Source organism: Oryctolagus cuniculus, chromosome 6 (assembly GCF_051225735.1).
Source record: "Oryctolagus cuniculus isolate XC-2025 breed Fujian yellow rabbit chromosome 6, ASM5122573v1, whole genome shotgun sequence".
Lineage (NCBI taxonomy): Eukaryota > Metazoa > Chordata > Mammalia > Lagomorpha > Leporidae > Oryctolagus > Oryctolagus cuniculus.
This window is the reverse complement of record NC_142872.1, coordinates 163,050,473-163,067,625: the sequence shown is the minus strand read 5'-3', so window position 1 is coordinate 163,067,625 and position 17,153 is coordinate 163,050,473.

Below are 17,153 nucleotides of genomic sequence, written 5' to 3'. Positions count from 1 at the left end.
CATGCTTCTTGTAAGAGAGAATGACGCAGGTTTAGACTAATGTTACTCACTGTTTTGAGCGTATCATACACTTTTATTGTATTATATACTAAATTGTGTTATTATTTAATCCTCAAAAAGTAAAACCAAACAAGAAAAACAGAAATAAATCAACAATAACACAACATCAACAATATAAAAGTGTTTGATGTGTGGTCGTAATCCCCATCTTAAATGAAAAATGGAGCCACTCTAATAAATAAACAACTCAGTAAGTTCTCTAAAACATACAGAATGAGAAAGAGGGTTTTTATCCTGAGGTGGGGGTATTGAAGAAAGCAGCAAGTTTCTTCTCACTAATAACATTGCCTCAATATTACATTTCAACAAAATAGGAGTTATATTACATAAGGAAGTTTTAGGTAAGTTGAAACAAGTATTGCATGAATCAAGAGCAGCAAAACCTCTTAAAATACGCTTCTCTATTATATAGTAATGTATCACACATTCATTTTTGTCCCACACTAGTTCTTGAAAAGCTACTTATCTTTGACAATGACTGTCTATTGAGATATAAAGAACATAAAGAAAAACTCTTGCCCCAGTAGTTTGTACACATTATTCATCAATAAAAAGTATAGATTCAACCAGGGAGCACAGGCTTGATTGAAAAGGTGTAAATATGGACAGAAGAGGAAGTTCCAGGTAGGAAAATTACTGGGTAATTAGGAGAGTGAAGTGTGATATGTTGAGTGAACGCCAGTTAATTCTATATGAGTTAGTGTAGGGTCCATTAAGTAACAGGGTGCATCAAGGCAAGGAGCAGAAAGTGGAATGCTAGAATAGTATTCACACACAGGGGGTTGCAGAATCTTCTGTTTCAAGGTAACTTTCTCTTTGGAAGAACTTTTGCTAGTACACTAACAAAATAATCATTCTCCACCAAACCTAAATCTATATACCTAACAATGGGACTCCCAAATGCATGAAACAAAACTGTCAAAATTGGAAAAAAAAAACCAATTCAACAACAATAATCACATATTATATACCCCATGTTTCAATAATGGCTTGAGCACATAGATAAAAATCCACAAGGAAAGGGAAAGTGTGAACAACAACAAACCAAATAATCTTAATAGATCTTTATATCACTTTCTCTGCCCAATGTCAGCGAAACACACATTATTCCCAAGTGTACATAGGACATTCTTCTTGGCAGAGCCTATGTTTCTCCATAAATACAATCAGTGAATTTATTAGGGGAAATCAAAGGGCATTCTCTGGTCTGTATGATGTGAACTTAGAATACAATACATAGAAATGTCTGGAACATTTTTAACTGTGTGGAAATTAGGGGCAGGTGGTTGATGCGTGGTTAAACAACCACTTAGGATTCCTGGGTCACATATGGGAATGCCTATGTATGCACCCCAGCTCTGCTTGTGAGTCCCAGCTCTGCTTGTGAGTCCCAGCTTGCTGCTAAGGCAGCCCCTGGGAGGAAGCAGGTTATGACTCAGTACCTGGGACCCTGTGACACATACAGGAGACCTGAATTGAGCTCCATGGCTCTTGGGAGTTTGCAGTTAACTAGTGCATAAGAGAGTCAGTCTGTCTTTTCTTCTTCTTTCTGTCTCTCAAATAAATAAATGAAAATATAAAAATAATACAAAGATTAAGTAATAATAAAGATTAAGTAATATATTCCCAAGTAGGTAATGAAATAAGAAAGAACAAAGAAGAGAAATTTTAAAATATTTTGAAAATGATTGAAAAATAGAGACAGAGCATAAAGAAACTTAATGGATGAGAATTAATGTCCATGAATCTATGGATGCACTAGTCCAGATGTTCTAGTCTCGGTTGCTCCTCTTCCAGTCCAGCTCTCTGCTATGGCCTGGGATAGCAGTAGAAGGTACCCAAGTGCTTGGGGCCCTGCACTCACATGGAAGACCAGGAGGAGGCACCTGGCTCCTGGCTTTGGATCGGTGCAGCTCCGGCTATTGCGGCCATTTGGGGAGTGAACCAATGGAAGGAAGACCTTTCTCTTTCTCTCTCACTGTCTGTAACTCTACCTGTGAAATAAATTAAAAAAAATCTTAAAAAAAAGATGTCAAACTTCCCAAAATGGAGTTACAGATCCAAACCAGCTCCTATCAAAATGCCCTGCCGCAATTTTTCTTTTTTTTTAATTTTTTTAATTTCTTTTTAAAAACTTTTATTTAATGAATATAAATTTTCAAAGTACAGCTTATGGATTACAATGGCCTCCCCCCCATAACGTCCCTCCCACCCACAACCCTCCCCTTTCCCACTCCCTCTCCCCTTCCATTCACATCAAGATTCATTTTCGATTCTCTTTATATACAGAAGATCAGTTTAGCATACATTAAGTAAAGATTTCAACAGTTTGCTCCCACACAGAAACATAAAGTGAAAAATACTGTTTGAGTACTAGTAATAGCATTAGATCTCAATGTACAGCACACTAAGGACAAAGATCCTACATGAGGAGTAAGTGCACAGTGACTCCTGTTGTTGACTTAACAAATTGACACTCTTCTTTATGGCATCAGTAATCACCCTAGGCTCTTGTCATGAGCTGTCAAGGCTATGGAAGCCCCCTGAGTTCACTGACTCTGATAATTTTTAGACAAGGCCATGGTCAAAAGTCAGGAACCAGGGACTCCATTCATGGCTCTCACATGGATGGCAGGGACCCAGTCGCCTAGGCCATTATCTATTAGCAGGGAACTGGATCAAAAGCCACGCAGCCAGGACTCAAACTGGCACTCTGATATAGGAGGCAGGTGTCACAGGTGGTGGCTTAACTCACTGTGCCCAAAAGCACTGGTCCCCTAAGAGCCCAGCATTTCAAGAAAGCAAGTTGAATATAAACTCGTCAAATATAAATCCACTCACTCATCAATTAAGTAGTGAATCCACAGATAATACCAGTGAGTTACGTTGAGTGGCCACATAATTCAGAGATGAGTGTGTTTGTTAACAAGAGAAGCGGAGACCTCAGTTCCATCGGAAACCTGCCCAGAGTTCCCTGCTGGATACACAACCCCGCAAGTATCCGTTAACCTTCTAGTCATCTCTCTAGACTCTTCTCCCATCTTCTTTTCTTTCTCAGGCATTTCATGGTGTACTTATGTTTACATCCTTAACATTATCCGCTTGTTTCTGACTGAATGTGGAGTTCAAACACAATAGTGGCATTTAGGTGGCAGGCACTGTGGCACAGCCTGTTAAGCTGCTGTCTACAATGTCAGCATCCCATACAGGCACCCGTTTGAGATCCAGCTGTCTGCTTCCAATACAGCTCCCTGCTAATCGCCTGGGAAAGCATCAGAAAATGTCCCAAGTCTTTAGGACCCTGCACCCATGTGGAAGACCTGGAAGAAGCTCCTGGCTCCTGGTTTTGGCCTGGCCCAGCCTCAGCCATTGGAGCTATTTGGGGAGTGAATCAGCCAATGGAAAATCTCTCTCTCAGTCTTTCTCTCTCCTCTCTCTCTCTCTAGCTCTCTTTCCCTTTTTCTTTCTGTAACTCTAACTTTAAAGTAAATAAATAAATCTTAAACACACACACACACACACACATACACACAGAGCATTTAATTCACTCATTGTCTAGGAAACTGTCCTGTTTCCTCTTTCATCTCTTTCTGCTTGGATCACTGCTCCAGCTACCAGCCTCCTCAATGCAGATTCAGTAAACTCTGAAATCCAAAAGCTTTGTCACTCTGACTTTCTATCCAAAACAATTTTTTTCTTAATCTGTGAGCAAGGAGTAAAACAAATTCTAAACACATAGTGGTATGGTTAATTTTACATGTCCATTGACTAACGTGTCCTTTGCCCTGATAATTGGTCAGAGATCATTCAGGGTGTGTGTATAAGGTATTTGGGATGATATTAACATTGAAACCATCAGATAAGTACAGTATTTTGCCCTTCCTGGTGCCCAGGTATTTCATCCCCTCAGCTGAGGTCCAAGTACAACTAAAAGACTCATCCTGATCCTCCCCTGAGAAAGTTTTCCTGCCTGAGGTCTTCGAATCGGAGTGCCGGGGTTTTTTCCTACCTTCATATTCAAGTTAGAAACTGTCTCTGCCTGCATCTCCAGCCTGCTGGGTCTCAGAACAGTGCAGAGCTGCATCCACAGCTCCCCTAAGCTTCATCAAACTGCAACAAAGCCATGGATTCTCCAGCCCACCTCTGTCCCTCTAGATCTTGGGACTCCTCAGTCTCCATAACTCTGTGAACCAAATTTTGATAGTAAAACATTTTCTCTCTCTCTCATCACACACATATACGTATTGATTCATATATATGTGAATACACACATATAAATCATACATATACCATCTACATAGACACCACTATACATTCAATAATCCTTTCTATATATATCATATTGAAATACATATATGAGGCCGGCGCCGCAGCTCACTAGGCTAATCCTCCACCTTGCGGCGCTGGCACAGCGGGTTCTAGTCCTGGTCGGGGCGCCGGATTCTGTCCCAGTTGCCCCTGTTCCAGGCCAGCTCTTTGCTGTGGCCCGGGAGTGCAGTGGAGGATGGCCCAAGTGCTTGGGCGCTGCACCCCATGGGAGACCAGGTTAAGCACCTGGCTCCTGCCATCAGATCAGCGCGGTGCGCCGGCAGCAGCGCACCGGCCGCAGCGGCCATTGGAGGGTGAACCAATGGCAAAGGAAGACCTTTCTCTCTCTCTCTCTCTTTCTCTCTCACTGTCCACTCTGCCTGTCAAAAAATAAAAAAAGAAATATATATATGAATACAGTCATATGTCATATACACAAAACATCTAGATGTATACCCCTATATATATATATATATATATATATATATATATATATTCTGGTCTGTCTTCCTACACACACACATACATGCTCATGTCATAGTGATTCTGTTTCTTGGGAGAACACTTGCAAATACACATAATTAAAGTAAAGCCTAAGCATCCCTTGAGATAAATTTTCATGCTTAAGGCTGCCTTCACTGACAAACTGGTGTCAGTCAAATTGATCTCAGGATGGAGAGGCCCTAGAAATCCTTGAGCAACAAATAGCAGGCCCCTTCTGCCAGATCCAAACCAAATCAGAAACCTGCATTCTATTTTTTCAATTCCCCTCTACCAATAGCCTATGTTTCACCCACTCATCCTTCAGTTCATCTGACCAGTCACTATTGGCTCACCCATCTTTTGTGGGTTCATCCATGCACCACTCATGGATTCATTGTTTTCAGTAACTTATTGCACAAATTCTTATTTCATGGATTGTATGTGCTCAATGGTGACCTAACCTCTGAAGTAACACAAATGAAATACAAGAAATTTTCTCATGTATGGCTCATATGCACTTGAAAAGCAAATCCATGGAAAGAGAAGAGCAACAACATCCTGATCTGTACCTGGGAAAATGGCCCTGAAACTCAAATGACACAGCTGTTCAAAAGTTCTGTGATTGAGACCTGCAGGGCAGATGCAGGGGTGAAGAAAAAAAGAAGTTAATGAAGGAGCCACAAACAATGCACACAGTGATGAAACAAAGATTTGTCTGTAGTAGCCAAGTACATTCTACTCCACGACAGGCAGAAACAAAAGGGCATAGATTGAAAGGGAGAGGACTTCTTGTTTCCAAGTCAGTGTGAAAGCCATAGTCACTCTGCATCTCAGCTTTCACATATTGGAAACGTGCATATGTGAATACACACATATAAATCATACATATACCATCTATATAGACACCACTATACATTCAATAATCCTTTCTATATACATCATATTGACATATATATATGAATACAGTCATTTATCATATTTGGTATTCACATACCAAAATGGTATGCTGGTTAAGTAACATAAAAATGCATGAGATTTACTGACCCAACGCTGAAAATATTTACATTGTCTATATTGTACTCTATAGCATGCATTAGAATTTAAATCCAGATCTTGCTTGAAAGATAGATTCTCTCTTGTTACCTGATTTTGTCTATTACATCTTTATGAAAATGTGACAAGTCATACTATTGTGATTTTTTAAAAGAACAGGTTCTATATTTTAACACACATTGGTTATAGTGCAACAAATCTAGCAGTGGTAAAAATCAATGCCTTTTTTGTGGTTGGCGATTCATATCATGTTAGATTACGTGCATATGTGCATACCTCTCCTTTTCAGATCTAATACTTCAACTTATTAGTCAAGTTTCAGTGAGCTACATGCTGGAAGCTTTGTGTTCAATAATGCACTTTGTATCTTACAAACTTGGTAATGCACAGCCCAGCGCTGAAGGCGGAAACACTCCAGTTCCTTCTCTAATAGCCGGGGGATGCCACCTCCCCAAATCCATTTCTGACAACTCAGGCATAGTTGATTAAATTGCATGTCTCTCCTCCCCCTTTTGTCTAAGGAATGCAGAATGCTCAAACTGAAGAGATGTTGATTAAGATGATGTTGGACAATTAATTATGCACCATGATAACCTCTGACCCATACAAATTCTTTCTATTTTAATCAGTTGAGACTCCAAATTAACAGATAATTACATTCTTGTGTTTTAATCAAGCTGTGGGCAGCAGGTAAAAATGGCAAAGTAAAACTCAAGCAGAGAATTCATTTTGAGATTGAAAAAAAAATAAGGAATTGAACAAGATAATTATTTCAATTACTTTACTTTTGTTACCTAGGGTTCTCTTCAAATGGGAGTTTTTGTGTTAAAGCATAATGTTTGATATAGAATGTGTTTAGTTCTAAATAATATTCAATGAGAATCAGAGAATTAGAAGTATAGATTATGTGTGACTTGGATAAATGAAAAATATATAGTAAATATATTCCCTAAAGAGGCAGTGTTACTTTTTGAAGCTCAAAGAGAAGAGAGAGAATTTTACACATTTTTAATCCATAATCTTACATGAAATTGATGGACAGAATAAAAGCCAAGAACAGCTATATTATTTCCAGCCTTATGTTAAGAAAACAAGTTAATAGTAGAATTTTTGGGCAAAGAAGCTTACATAGAAAATCTATAATTAACCTATGAAATGTTTGCTTTATAGAGTAGTATGCATTTATTTTTAAAAAGAAAAATAGTGTATTTTATGCCTTACATAATCAAATATATTCAAGAAAATCAAACTCATATACAAGAAAATGCCTGAAGAGAAAAAGCTACAAAGTTTTAGTATCTGAGTAGTGAGATCATGGGTATTTCCCTTTTGTCTTAATGCATCACCACAAAATTTATGCTCATCATGTAATTCATTCTACATAATCATTTTAGTAACAACTGAATTCAGTTTTTTTTGTATTAAGTCTGATGTAGAGGTTCTTTTTTTTTTTTCTTCCCCAAAATGAGAACTATCACACTATGGAAACCTTAACTTCATGTCAAAGGTCAATCCTGCTTGGTGGATGGTCAAGTTTATTTGTTTGAATCTTTGCATCAAGGGAAAAATGGTGGGAGATGTGTGTGGGCAGGCACTTCATGTCCAGGCTGAGTAGGAGAGAATGCCGGGTGCAGTGGTACTGTCTGTTATAGGCGGGGAGAGAGTCCTGCAATCCCCTGTGTTGAGTCTTGCCAAGCCTGAGCATGGACAAGGATGAGTATTGGAGTCTCAAATGCTAGTTTAGCTTCCCAATTAGCTGCAAGATTGGTGATTTTTTTAAACTACTCAAAGCATTTGTTACTGTCATGGCCTAGGAGCCTATTGGTAATTCAGAATCTTGGGCCCTATGCCAGGTATGTGAATCAGCAGCGGTATTTTCATAAGGCCTCTGGTGAACTCTGAGCATATGAATGTCTGAGAAATTCTAGCAGTTCTTCATCTCTAAGAAAGGCACACAGCATCACCCTCTAATTGTGATTGTCAGAAATGAATCAGGTGACGTAGTGAAAAGCTGCTCACATGTATGATATGTAACAAAAAGCAAAGAATATGTTACCATATTTCTCCAGTACTTTTCTAATACCTTTGCTATGATATACATATATTGGGAGTGTACCCAAACCATATACATTTATGGCATGTGCATTCTAAATTCAGAGGAGAACAACTCAACCCTCCACAACATTTTATGTCAACATCAGATTCCACAGTGAGCACTGATGAGCCCAAAATTTCAAATAATTCAGACTCATTAAGCAAAGATGCAATCATGTGAGGCTGATGAAGGAAGTCCAGGGACTTATGTATTTGTAATCATTCTGATGAGAGCTGAGATGAAGTTCACTGACAGAAAATTCAATTCCCCAGAGTCCTAATTCCCCATGAATTCTGGCAATTCCAAGTACTTATTAAAATATAAAGATTATGCTTCCATCTTCTCCAAATATTTTAATCCCATTCTTTCTGTTTGTTCATAGAGAAAGCCATTTAAACTGCAGAAATTCTGACAACTTCTGAACCAGGGCTTTCACAGAGAGGGACAATACAGGGCCAAAAATTATAGGTGATGAAGTTAGGTGTAAGGGCAAATTCTTAATTTAATTAACATATGTTATTCATATTAAATTATTAACTTATTCTACAAATGTTATTTCACATGTACTCACCCGTATATGTTTAAGTTAATGATGAAGGGTAACATTCAGATAAGTAAATATTTTCATATGAAATGTGATTAGTGATTCTATAAAGATAATTTTTTTTTTTGCAGTGGATACAAGAGCTAAGAACATTCTTCAAAGAGATAATTTTTATCAGCTCTTCAATATTAGGATAATGATTTCTCTTTTTGGTAGGTTCTCTATAGTTCCAAGAGTATTAATATCTGAATTTCCTCTTTCTTCTATGACATGCCACATAAAATAACCTCTTTCCTCATCCATGCTCAACACTTCCATGTCTTCTCTATTTTGTTTTGTGCACCTGCAGTTCTCGTCTCAGCAGACAAAGTAAGATACCGATCTGATGCATTCAGGAGAGGCAGGAGGGGCAGTAGGGAGATGCATTGCTCTCTGCACCTTAATATCCTGGCTGAAGGCACACCGTTAGGTACACAGCCACACACTGTGGTCGACAGCAGTGCCTGTGACCCATGTGACAGGGATTAATGGGCATCTATTCTTGGCATCCTACCTTTCTGAACCTCAGGTCACCTTTGTTGTTTGAAGATACTCCCTTCTTTCTCTTCCCGCCCTTGACAACTCCCTTCTTTGTTTAGGGCCACTGACTCACCCTGCCTGTCCTTTCTTTGAAGTGAATAATCAGAGGGAGGACAGGGTTATAATAAATGCAGAGCTGCTGCTTTCTGAAAAGCAGGAAATATCTTGCTTATGTTAAATATAAGTCAAGATTGTTATTGTAAAAGCGAGTGTTTGTGTGCTCCAGGATGTAAAAATTGCTTTGATTCTCTGGCCATTGGCTTTCTCTTCTATAAAGAGAGAGGAAATTGAATATAATCACTCTTGTGAATAAATTCATTTGTAATCAAACTCAAGAGTCTGTAAATGACATCTATATTATATTCTGGAAGACATTTTCATTCCATTGTAGAATGTTTTGCTTTTGTTTCTTGAGTACTGAATGGTGCCTTTAAGATTCTCTACAGTAAATTTAAAAGTTCACATCCTACTTTCTAACGGTAGCCCCAAGCTAACAAAAGACTTTATTGGAATTAAGATATTTTATGGCCTTATGTCCCGGTATCCTGCCAACCCATCGCTGTCATCATTTCCTATCCTTCTTTTCAGGACTCTAATTCTATCTTATAAAGCCCATTCTTGCCCTTTTTGATCTGTTATGTAGTGCTAAAAGGTTTTTCAGTCCTGTTAACCATGACACTTTCTGTTACAGATAACAGAGGATCTGATCAAAGTGACTTATGTAAAGCGAAATAGAATTTATTGGTTTCCATAATTGAATTCTGGTCATAGGCATAGCTTCAGACATGAATGGATATACAGGTGCTCAATAGATGCTTTGTGGTTCTTGTTTATTTGCTCAACTTTTGCTATGGACAGAATTGTGTTCACCCAAGATGCATATAAACTCTAATGTGACTGTATTTGGAAAAATGGAGAGAGGTCTCTGCAAGTGTACTCACAAGGAAAGACCCTATGAGGACGTGGTGAGAAATCTGTACACCAGAACCAGAGCCCCACCAGAACCCTCAGTGGCCATCCTGACTCCGGGCTTCCAGCCTCTAGAGCTTCTAGAATTATCAGAAAAAAAAATTGCTCCTGTGTAAGTCACCCAGTGTATGGGATTCTGTCCCGGCAGCTTGAGCAGACAAATGCAGTTTTCATGTGTGTTCAGTACCTGTGACAAGGGAAGATGGCTATAGATTTTTTGTTACCACCTTCACTGAGAAATGATATATAATTTCTGTCTCCTGGAACCCAAGCTGGCCTTGGTGACCTGTGCAGCCAAGAAAATATAAGAGGACTGATGTCCTGGGACCTCTGAGGAGAGGCTACAAGAAACCTTGTGATTTTCTTCCAGAAATTTCCCTAAAATACTCTCTCTTAGCCATCATGCAAGAAGCAAATGATGTGGACCTAGAGAGAAACACAAGGTTTAGGGTTCTACATGGGGGAGAGAACTAGGTTAGATAGATTAAGGAGCAGGTAATTTTGTGCCACTTAGCAAATAATGAAAACTATGGCAACATCTAATATTGATTGAAGGTTTCATGTGCCAGGCACTAAATTAAGTGATTTATATAGGTTTATTTTAATTTATATACATTTAGTTATATATGCATGTATATAACTAAATATGTATAAAAACACACAAATAAGGGATATTCAGAGTTGCTGAAACATGTACAATATATTTTACTTCTAATTTTTCATGAATTAAGTATTGCTGAAAAACATGAATTTAAAATAATCATAATTGTGCCGTTCAAAGATAGGAACACTGAAGCTCAACTGTTAAGTAATTCTGGCAAGCTCATTCAGCAATTAAATAGCAGAAAAAAGTTTGTCTGACTGAAAATTTCTAGCTCCCAATTATGGAATTCTTGTCCATGATCTTCCTTGCTGCTCATTTTTGTTGATATACTCCTGCTCACCATGTCAGACTCCTCTGCTCCCCAGCCCTGCCTAGTGCAACCTTAATTGACACGCTTTATTCACTGCTCTTGTGAAATATTATATAACACATATATGTATTCCCCAATGTAACAGTACTGTTCTCTACTGTGAACTGGTCACTTACTATGCCTGTTTACTAAATTGTGGACTTCAAGTCAGTCATTTCCTCTTATTCTTGTGATGTTCAGAAAGATATTTTAGTTGTTATTTATCAGAATTGGAAGCTGGGACTCAGGAAAAGCAGTGGTTGTCCAATGGGCACTGTGTAGCACTGCATGGAGGTATGGGAAGGTGTCGTTTGTTTCAGATTGCTGTGGTTCTGACGCATGTCCTTTTTTTTAATCTCAGGGCCATTTCCTCTGTCATCATCACATAAAGCTACTAAAATTTTACTAAGGCTTGGATAAGCTGGAGCTACCATACTCAGCCTGACCTTATTGGTTTGGGCAGTGTTTCCTTTGTCCAATCCATCAAAGACTTGCCATCCTTGATATCACCCATCAGCCTACAAAAGCCCTAGCCTTTTGTCTCCCAGGTGCAGCCTTCAGTAAAATCAAGCTGGAATTTTCACGGAAAGAGCCAAATGAAGATTGAAGGCAAAGGAAGGGGAATTTAATGTCAGTTTGCTTCATTTCTCTAGCCCAGATCAGACAGATATATGAGGATTTATTAATATGGTCTTTCTTTGGCCTGATGTTCTAAGGGAATACGAGTTGGGAAGTATGTTGGGAGAGTAGAATGCATACAGAAAACAGCTTTAAAACCACACAGGAAAATTTCTCTTTCTATAGTCATATCTTGCTTTGGGGCTGACTTGACCAAGACTATTTATTTATAGACTGGTCTTTGAATCACACCTGGGCATTTAAAACAAAAAATCTATATCCTGTGATGGAAGTTTGTCATCCTGAAGTGATGGATCAGCATTGATGCAGGCAATGTGTGCATTGAAGTGGAAGCAGACTATGTGGACTCATTCACCTGGCTTGAGGGTGCAGTTCAGAGAGTTATTAACTGTGACACTTTGGAAGATTGCACTAAAATTTTGAGCCTCAATTTCCTTTCAGAAAATGGAGATGAACAGACATGCTGCATGAAGACCTCCCAAAGGAAATTGCAAATATTCATTGAGACATTGCTTAGAAATTATCACATAAATTATTTGATGTTTTCCAAGCAAATGATGACTAATTTGTTTATTAATATTGGATTATCCCCATTTAATTTTTAGTTATTTAGCTTCTATTATTTGAAAGGAGGGTGGGGGAGAGAGAGAGAGAGAGAGAGCGAGAGAGAGAGAGAAAGAGATTTGCTCCATCCGTTGGTTCACTTTCTGAATGCCCAAAATGATTGGGACTAAACCAGACCAAAATCAGTCATAGTTTCTGTATTGATGCTAGGGACCAATACACTTGAGTCATCATCAGCTGTCACCCAGGGTGCACATTAAAAGGAAGCTTGAATCAAAAGCTGAGCTGGGATTTAAACCCAGGCATGTGATATGGAATGAGGGTATCCCAAGCAGTGTCCAAACCACTGGGCCAAATCTCTAACACTATATGGGATTATTTTACTATACACATTGAGTATGTATATTTCTATTCAAAAGTCTACAAACAAAATATTATTGATTCTCTTGGATGGAATATACCTATAAAATGTGTGAATGTACTTGGCCATCCAAATCCCAGCATTTGAAGCTGCAAGTTCAGCCAAATGCTTATCAAAAATATTTGAAACAAAGGTCTATCCTGAATATGTACATACTTCTAATTTTTATAAATTTTTAAATGTTTAAAATTTAAATTTTTAAATAACTTTTTTAAAATTTTTAAATTTATGAACAAAACTATATGAACAAATGCTATTCAAGCATCATTAACATAGCACATAAATGATTCAAAAATGGTTTCTTAAGAAGTGCTAAATACTATTATGTTTCCTGCAAAGATCAGTGTACTTGTGGACCATGTTTTTTTACATGTTTGTACATGGTAGGTATACACATACAGTTGTCTCTCAGATTCTGTAGGGGATTTGTTCATGACCTCTCCTAGATATCAAAGTTAATGGATGCTCAAATCCTAATGTATGATGATGTGGTACACATCCTCCCTTATATGCTAAAACTTAAATCATCTCCAATTTACATGTAATACCTACTACAATATAAACACTATATAAATAGTCTTAATGCTGTGTCATCTGGTAAAATATGACTATTAAGAAGATTGAATTTTAGAAAAATGGGGAGGTGAGTAATTGGTGTAACAGTTAATCTGCCACTTCAGTTACCATCATTCCATATCAGAGTGCTTGAGCTTGAGTACAGCCCCGGCTCCTGGTTCCAGTTCTTGCTAATGGGCACCCTGGGAGGCAGCAGATGATGGCTCAAGACCTGGATCCCTGCCACCCACATGGGAGACCAGCATTGAGTTCTAGGCTTTTGGCTTTGGCTCCTGGCAGTTTGGGTGTCTGTCTGTGCCTATATTTTTCTCTGACTCTGCCTGAATTTTCACCTTTCTGTTTGTTTTCCTGCCTTTCAATCAAATTTAAAAAAAAATTAGACATATGTATACATTGAGGATAGACTGGTTTTTCAAATACTTTTGTTCAGCATTTGGCTAAACCTGCAGTTTCAACCTGTGGATTTGGATGTCTAAGTAAATTTACACATTTTATAGATATATTCCATCCAAGGAATCAATAGAATCAATAATTCATCCTTCACTCACATATTAGAATCTGACATTTAATAGGAAATCTGGAAAAACTATAAAATCAGGTTCTAGCCTTATGGCTAAAAGCATAGGTTTGGGATATTTATTTGATTTATATTCTGATCCATCATTTACTACTTGTATGTCAGGTGCCATTTCTCCTGTAACTAAAGAAACAGGATTCACAAAAGAAGTGATACAAAATTGTAAATTAAGTCCTGGCTGGGGGGGGGGGGGCTCTCAGTTTCCCCATATGTAAATCTGAGGGGATGAGTTAAATGACCATGTGTTTATTGTGGCAAAATTAACAAAGAATGCTTAATAGTTCTGAGATTATTAATAAAATGCCCTTGCATAGTAACCATTATTTTATTGCTAAGATCCTCAAGTATACTAGTGTATATTGCTTTAAGTAATGTGGTAATAGAAACAAAGACCATGCTGCTTGGTATCAGCGTTCTAGCTGTTTAAGACTAATTTAGTTTTGTAAATTGATGTGTAATAATTCTATTTATGAGGTATTTATTTATGAGATTATAATTTAATACATGTATACAATGTATAATGGTCATATCAGGGTAATTAGCATTTTCATCTATTTAAATAATTTCCATTTATTAGTCTTGGGAACCTTTGAACCCGTCTTTTCTAGTTCTTTATAAAATATCACATGAATTGCTTGGAGCTATTATCATATTACTGTGCTATAGAAGACTAGATCTTATCTCTGCTAACTGTATTTGGTACCCATTATCTGAATTCCTTCTGTGCCTTATGCAACCCCAGCCCTTTCCTAGCCTCTAGTGATCAATATTCTCCAACCTTCTGGGAGATCAGATTTTCCTTCGGCTTCAACAAGTGAATGAGAGCTTGAAGCATGTGTTTTTTTTCCATGCTGACTTATTCCATTTAGCGCAACGTCCTCTAGTTTTATCCATGTTGCTGCAAGTGGTAGAATTCCATTCTTTTTATGGCTGAATTATTTTTTATTGTGTATATGAACCTCATTTTCTGTATCTGTTCTGCTATCATTGGACACCTTAACTAATTCCATATCATGGCTATTTTATGAATGGGGCTGTGAAGAATTCAACAAGAATGTTTGTGGGGAGCATCTCGGACTAGACTAAGTTACTGGAATTAAGACTTATTCTATGCATCTGCTTTCCCACAATATGGTGCTGAGAAGGGAAACAGCTTCTACACAGTTGCCTCCAGTTCAACCAATAAACAGCAGGACCTGCTCCTGATTGGAGGAGAGCAGCGCACTCGGCGTGTGGGTAGCAGAGTTGGGATTGGTGGAAGAGGACTATAAAGAAGGAGAGAGACAACATGCACCAGGAACATCTAAGGGGAACATCTGAAGGAACACCTGTGCAGCCCCCGAGAGAGCTGGCCGGCGGTGTGCCGCTCCCCCGCGGAAGTGGGGAATGTGGCAGGGGGAACCGCCCTTCCACGGAGGTGGAAGGGTCGGTAGCCAACCCAGGAAGAACCAGCAGCAAACCCGGGGAGGGCCGAGCAGACGAAAGAACAGCGCAGGGTCCTGTGTCGTTCCTCCACGAAGACAGGGAGCGACAAATGTTATTCATAGTTTAAAACTGGAAACACAAAGACAAGAAAGTTTTCCCAACTTTCTCAGGGTCAAGCCTGTTAACTGCTTCTCCTTTTATGTTTACAACTCAGGTTTAAACTTCTCGGGTGAGAGAATCATGCTTGTAGTACCCCATAGGCAAGTCATGGAGGAGGCAAGTAACCCAGAACCCAGGCTTCATAGAAGATCTCAATACCCAAAGAGTGTTCACAATCACAGTCATCCTCAACAGTGAGTTAGCATGCAAAGGAATTAGAGTGGGCCTCCAAGGCATTTTGTAGAAATATTTCTCACTTTAGAAAAAGACAACATGTAGCTTATCCAGAACTATCCGTCTCAACCCATATTTAATGGAGGGATGAATTTAGCAATTATTTCACTTTTTTTGAAACATCCAATAAAGAAAATCAACAATGTATTGATGATGAACAATTGTTGACACTAGCCTAAGTATCAAGATTTCAGGCTGACGCCGTGGCTCACTAGGCTAATCCTTGGCCTGTGGCGCAGGAACCCCGGGTTCTAATCCTGGTTGAGGTGCCAGATTCTGTCCCGGTTGCTCCTCTTCCAGTCCAGCTCTCTGCTGTGGCCCGGGAAGGCAGTGGAGGATGGCCCAAGTGCTTGGGCCCTGCACCCGCATGGGAGACCAGGAGGAAGTACCTGGCTCCTAGCTTTGGATTGGCGCAGTGCACTGGCCGTAGCTGCCATTTGAGGGGTGAACCAACAGAAGGAAGACCTTTCTCTTTGTCTCTCTCTCTCTCACTGTCTAACTCTGCCGTCAAAAGAAAAAAAAAATATTTTAATAGGACATAGAGGCGATGATGGCAAAGTAGAGCATTCCTGCTATATTCATGCTATGTCTAAGGTGGCAGCTCTACCTCACTTCCTGCCCACTGTTGCTCTTAGTGCATTTACTTCCATCCTACTACAACATCTTCTTCTTTTTTTTTTTTTTTTTGAAAGGCAGAGTGGACAGTGAGAGAGAGAGAGAGACAGAGAGAAAGGTCGTCCTTTGCCATTGGTTCACCCTCCAATGGCCGCTGTGGCCAGTGCGCTGCTGCTGGCGCATGGCACTGATCCAAAGTCAGGAGCCAGGTGCTTCTCCTGGTCTCCCATGCGGATGCCGGGCCCAGGTACTTGGGCCATCCTCCACTGCACTCCCTGGCCACAGCAGAGAGCTGGACTGGAAGAGGGGCAACCGGAAGCGAATCCGGCGCCCCAACCGGGACTAGAACCCGGTGTGCCGGCGCCGCAAGGCGGAGGATTAGCCTATTGAGCCGTGGCGCTGACCAACTACAACATCTTCTAAGAGTTGCCTGATTACAGGTGTTGTGTGTCAAATCTCTGAATTTCTAAGTGTTATGGAATGATTGTTTTAAACTATGAATCTAATACAACATTAGTCCCTTTGTGAGATGTGTAGCCTCTGCATACAGTGATTTATTTTTACTTTTCATTAGTAGCAAACTAGGTTCTACATTCTAGTTATGTTAATCCAAACTCAATTCTGTAAATCATTACTAAAGTGTTCCATGTTCCTTAGTGTGCATGGCCATGATATGGTTGTCTATCAATTGACTACATGTCAAGTTATGTGTGGTAATTTGGAAAGCAAATAGAGTACTCTGGTGTAGGAATCTTCATTGACCAGGAATATAGATTTAGAAACTTTGATATTTATATTAACATACTCGGAGAGAAATGGAGTTCATTATTTTCTACATGAAAGCAAAGAGATAGGCATAGCTACTCTCAATGTCTATGTAATTGAAACTTTGCTACATG